The 6177-nt window shown below is 37.0% G+C and overlaps 1 long non-coding RNA gene across 1 annotated transcript; it reads right to left on the bottom strand.

The window, feature by feature from the left end:
- Window positions 1–3229: 3229 nt before the first annotated feature.
- On the bottom strand, window positions 3230–5702 carry LOC146938825 (uncharacterized). The gene is made up of 2 exons (XR_015031425.1): window positions 5212–5702; window positions 3230–3416 (listed from the first exon to the last, which is right to left on the bottom strand). It is a non-coding gene; the product is annotated as an uncharacterized LOC146938825 (long non-coding RNA).
- Between the last annotated feature and the right edge of the window lie 475 nt (window positions 5703–6177).

Here is a 6177-nt window from a genome sequence, read left to right on the forward strand (position 1 = left end):
ACTCATGTACACCTCAATAAAGGATTTTAAATAAGACCAAATAAAAAATCCATGAACAAAGAAGGACTGAATTTGCATGAAATCACCGCAGCCATGGAAAGAAAGAATGGAAATAAAAATCTGCAATTGTTTAAAACATTCACACCTAAAATTGTCCAATTTTGCATTATTACCAACAATAAATAATGTCAAATCGATGCATATCTTTAATCACTATTCAAATAGTGCATATGAAATTAATTAATGTAAAGGCCAAGACCCATTACGATCCATAAAAAATTGTGGAAAATAATAAAAAATACCAAACAAAATTTGGATCCATAAAACAAGAAACGACAACATTGTGAAACTAAAACCGGAAAAGGCCAATGCATCCGATTCAATCGATTTTCTATATTGGAAACGATATCATATATTGGATAACATTGGCCTTTCATATTAGGAAAACCGGAAAAGGCCAATGTTATCACACCGATTTTCTTTATCTTTTTTTAGGGTGTTATTTGGGGGTGAGTAGTGACGATGGGCGGTGGTGGTTACCGTGTTTACAATGCTTGTTTTTTTGGAGTCTGTTTGAGGTGTTGTTGTGTTTTGGTGGGTTTATTTTCAGGGGTGTTTCTTAGGTGGTTATGGTGTACCGTCTATATGCGGCACCATTTGTATCTTGTCTAGTTCATACTCTGCGTCTTGCGGGAATGACGTTTAATAATATTTGCCGATTCAAAAAAAAAAATATATATAGAAATAGTGTGCAACTGGATCATGAAAACAGAGCGAGGGAAGATCCCATTAAAATAAAGGTGTGTGTTTCCAAGCAACATAAATTTGTGAACAACACAAGAATCGTTCCATGGGGTTGTAGCAAGCAACCAAGTAAAACAACATAAATATTAGTTCATGCAAACAAAATCAATTTTTCTTAATCGCCGGAAAAGAAAAAATAAAACTCAAATATCAACCCCAGAAAAAATCACAAATATATCATACTCAAATATCAAGCCCAGAAAAAATCACAAATATATCATATGACAGATTAAACAATTAACTGCAGTGCCATATATTCTTTCTAGTAAACCAAACAAAAGAAGCACAAAAATTGCAAAAGGGTTTACGTAAATGATCTCAAACAAAAAAATCATATATGAAATATGTGATTCGATTCTAATAACAGGGTTATGTTAATTGCGAAATTAACTAACAAACCCCCAAAATAATAAGGGTTTGTACGACATAAACAATTTTGACAAATGCAATCAATCCCAATAAATCAAACATGAAGACCGCTCTGATACCAATTGTTGGAAATTTCGGCGGTCTTAATTAAAACAGATTTCATAAAACATGTTCAACAACAGCGGAAGCAAACAAAATATAGAACATGATTATGAAACATATCAAGGATATTAAGAATTAGGGTATTAGGAATACCTGGATAAAGCTTTCATGTAGCCCTCTCGACAACGGCTCTTCCTCAACCGGTACCTTTATGCCTCAAGTTCTCTTCAGATGGGGAGAAGAGAGAGTTCGCCGTGTACGGTATTTTGGGGACCATAGCCTCTTTTATATTGGATGGCCATTAGGGTTTCCCATTATTCCGTTAATGGGACATCCGGACATCCACTCATTGAGTCCATATCAACTAATTAAATATTTAATTAATTATCTAATTAGAAATCTAATAGCCTTATTACTTAATTTGATCACTAATCAATTAAGGCTCACAATTGATAAATAGCTAATATAATTATTATTACGATATTTGCCCACATAATGATATTGGAATATTATTAAATAATAAAATATTCCAACACTTAAGGCTTGTAGTGAAATGGTGGTGTCAAACTCACTTGTGTGGTTTCTTTTAATCTAATGTGATGATCAAACTAAATGTAGGATTCCCCTAAACTCAGAACATTATGATGAACTATTTTTTTAGATTTTTGATGTCATTTGTTTAATTTTGGCTTAATTACATTTTTAGTCATCTTATTTTCAATCACTCACATACTTTGCCCCTACATTCCAAAATCACCTAGTTTTGGTCCTTCTTTCAGATTTTTACACGGGCATTGATCATTTTACATCATCAGATTGTATGTCAGAACATTTAAAATATGTCTAACATTGTTTTTGAGTCTAAAAATAGAAAAAAGAGACCAAAACTGAGTGATTTTAAAATTAACGGACCAATATCGCGAGTTACTTATAATAGAGGACTAAAACTGCAATTAAGTATTTAATTTTTCAATCTAAAAATTTAGTTTTTGGATGCTATTCTCTTTCTTGTGATTTTTTTTTCATTTAACCTCTATTATTTCAAAAAAAGAATTGGTTGATGGTGGCAAATGATAATAAAAAATTGAAAATATGTTATGATGGGTTGATAAATACATGGTTATTACATATTTTATATTATGTCACGTTTTTTTTTAATTGAATATAATTGAAAAATTTTGAACGAGAGCATGAGTAGCCGCCGCTGCCATTGTTTGATTCTCAAATCTCCTTTGTGTTTCACAATTGAACAATCCGTGATTTACAAAGCAATTCACTTGTGTGCTGTTTTGTTTTGTGTGCTTCCCAATTGTAGTTTGTCCCTTGTGGAATTCAACGTGGTGCTTGGTTTTGGAAACAATTTCCTTCACGTGTTCCATTCAATAGCCACTCCCTCTGATTGGTGAATTCGGTTTGAACAGCAGCCTGGCCATGGCCTTTGATTGGCAGGCTGAGCTGGCCGCACCGGTGCAAAAAATTACGGTGAGTCCTTCGGTTGCAGCGATGGCTCCTCCCAAACCGGTGCAAAAAATATCATTTGCGCAAGCTTTAACATCATCTTCAGCTGCGACGACATCCACTAATGATAATTTACCGCAACCTCAAATTCGCGGTGAATCCGTTAGCATCCATATCTCACAAGAAGTGTATGAAAAGGGTATGGCTGTTTGCAAGCGTAACCTCCGTGGTAGGTTGGTACTGAATAAAGGAGACAAACCCTACACTACGAAGGAAATCTATTTGAAGCTACAGAAACAATGGAATACGACGGGAGAATGGTCCATGACGCCTTTAGGGAGGGGATACTATGAATTCTTTTTTTCCTCAGAAGGTGATATGCGTATGGTATGGGCGCTAGGAACTGTCAATCTGAAGTCAGGCGTTGTAACACCCATATTAGACGTATCTAGAAAGTCTAGCATGTGCGTTAATTATAGTACTGGATACATTAAAATTACAACATAAATTTACATACGAATGAATATTTATACAACAAATTGCGTTTGTACATACTATAACATAAATCATCTTATTCATACATAGAAAATTGCATCCTTGATATTCTTGGCATCTTGTAGCGATACGAGCGCGCCCTTGTTGAAACATCCATCCGCTTCAAGCTTGCATACCAACTAGCTTATCTGAAACAAATAAGGATTGGGATGAGACATAATGTCTCAGTGAGTTCCCCTAAATCCTAGGTTATAGGCAACCTCAAGGGGAAACCTACGGTCACCACGTGTCTACTTTACAACCTGACGGTTGATTATACGTGTGTGGGGATTTGCATACTAGACGGTAGTGCATACTAGAGCCGTCATAATCTTATCTTAACTTGTCATAGGCTTACTATAATCATGTGTGTCATGGCGATCAAGGGATCCTAGGACCGCTAACTCATGATACGGTAAACGCATCAAGACTTAACATAACATATTCATGACACAATCCTAAACCGGACGATTAGGGGAACCTAAGATCGTCATCGGCATAACATTCTTTACTTTCTCTATTTCCTGACTTGAACTTGTCTGATAGCATCTTGTGCTATTGCTCATAAACATAATCATACATAATTTCATTCTTGCATAAACATAACATAGTTAGGGCCATACTTGGTTAGCGTTGAACAAACATTAATTATCTTAATTCATTTTACGGATAGTCCCGGGTGGAGTAACCCCGAGATCAATCCCATACATGACCGATGTACGTACATCGGACTCCCTCGGTGTCGTGCGGGTCCCTTGCGGCTTAAACCGTTCCCCTTAGGTCGAGAACCTCCCGTATCCCCCTGGCGTGGATAACAAGAGACACGAGCACCTACGTCTTGTTTACTCAGTGATATGTGGGTCCCTTACGGCTTGAATCGTTCTCATCATGAGAAACCCTTGTATCCCCCTGATGTGGATAGCAAGAGACATGCCACCTACACTTATTCATTTTAATCATAACATAACATATCATGATAGGTTAAACCTATTTATGCTTACATGTTTACCTCGGATCCTTGAATCGATCCGATTAATGGTAAATACATACTTGTTCATGCTTGTACATTCTTAATCATGGTGGAGTGATCATCTAATCAATCCATGACTTGTCATACATGCTATCTTATTCTTGTTCATGTGCGAAGATAATAAACTCCGCGTCTTATCATTCTAGGGATTCTTTCTAAACATGCTAGTTCTCGACTAACTATGTTGAGGCTCTAGTTTTTCCCTTACTTATGAATAACTTGCTACCCCATTTCATATTACTTAACATTTGCTCTTGCGTATCATCTATAAACCATCATTGTTAATGATTTCCCATGCCTTAATCTTGTTTAAAACCTTGTTTGGAATTGTACATTAAACACTTGGAATTGAGGGGTTCATTTTTCAATAGAATTTTGCAAGAAACAAATCTTAAAATACATTTCGGGACCTCCGGAACGTTTTTAGAACATTTTCACAAAGTGCTGTCTAAAGCTGTGAACATTTCAGAACGTTTTCATAAAAAGGGCTGTCAAAAGCTGCCTGGACGCTTTGAGGACGCTTTAGCGTGCTGAGGACGCTTTTGGGACGCTTTAGCGTGCTGAGGACGCTTTTGGGACGCTTTAGCGTCCTCCAAGCGTGCAGGTCCAATAGTTACGACATTTTGGACGCTTTAGCGTGCTGTGGACGCTTTAGCGTGCTGTGGACGCTTTAGAAGTGCAGAAAACGTATTTTTACATAAAAATCTCCAAATCCAAGTGTTCTAATGCATCCTACACTTCCAAAACATCATACAAACAGCTTATATCATATGCATGGCAACAATTAACAATAATTGCTCATAAATGACACAAAGGGGTATTAAACTTAATACTTGAAAACCTAGAATTTCATGTTATTCTTACAAGACATATACACATCCCAAAGGGTAGGATAAACTATCTATGGAACTCACCTAGACATGTTCTTGTGATAGCTCCAAGCCTCTAGCTCAAGCAAGCCCAAAACCCTAGCTTTGATCCACTTGCTTCCTTTACCCAAATCATTCAAACTTGTTGTTATTCCTTGCAAATTAAGGCATCATAACCCTTGCTTGATCATCTTTATTCCAACCAAAAGCTTCTTAACCAAAACCCATGTACAAATTTGGGATCCATCTTCACCATACACCAAACCCTAGTTTTCTTGGAGGAGAGGAGAAGTTGAGAAACCAAACAAATTCCAAGCTTCTTTGAGTTTTAGAAATCATGAGGGAACATAGTTTGGAAGCTTACCATGAGGGGATGAAGTTTGAGAAAAGTTTAGTGGAGAGGAGAAGGAAGGATGGCGTGGGAGAAGAGAGGGAGGAAGGAAGATGCCTTGCCAACAATTATAGGAGAGAGAAAAGGATAAGGATAATAAGATATTTTGGGACAAATATCAAATAAATATCCTTTTGTGTGCAAATACCAAAATGCCCTTACCTTAAACGTGTTTAATACGGCTCTGATATTTTATCCGCATTAAACTGACATCTCATAATATATTATCCATTAACTTACTTTTTCATGAATTTAATTCCTCTGACACGATCACGGGTAATATACCGATGCTGACAGGCGGGATATTACAGGCGTTCTTAGACTGTTTGAATGGACAAAAGACTTCAACATGCATAAACAACGGAACACTCATGCGCAAGTGTGGATTAGACTTTTGGAGCTGCCACAAGAGTATTGGGTGGATAGGATGCTTCGGGAAATTGCGAGTGCGGTGGGCACTCCTTTACTCATTGATAATGCGACCTCCAAGCGCATTTATGGTCACTATGCTAGCATACTTGTTGACATCGACTTTTCCAGAAAGCTCTTTCATGAAATCACGGTGGAGAGAGAGGGTTATGCATTTATTCTGGAGGTGGCTTATGAGTGGTTACCATGCT

Source organism: Medicago sativa, chromosome 3 (genome assembly GCF_051527215.1).
Source record: "Medicago sativa cultivar Bolivia chromosome 3, Bolivia_mono, whole genome shotgun sequence".
NCBI classification, from domain to species: domain Eukaryota; kingdom Viridiplantae; phylum Streptophyta; class Magnoliopsida; order Fabales; family Fabaceae; genus Medicago; species Medicago sativa.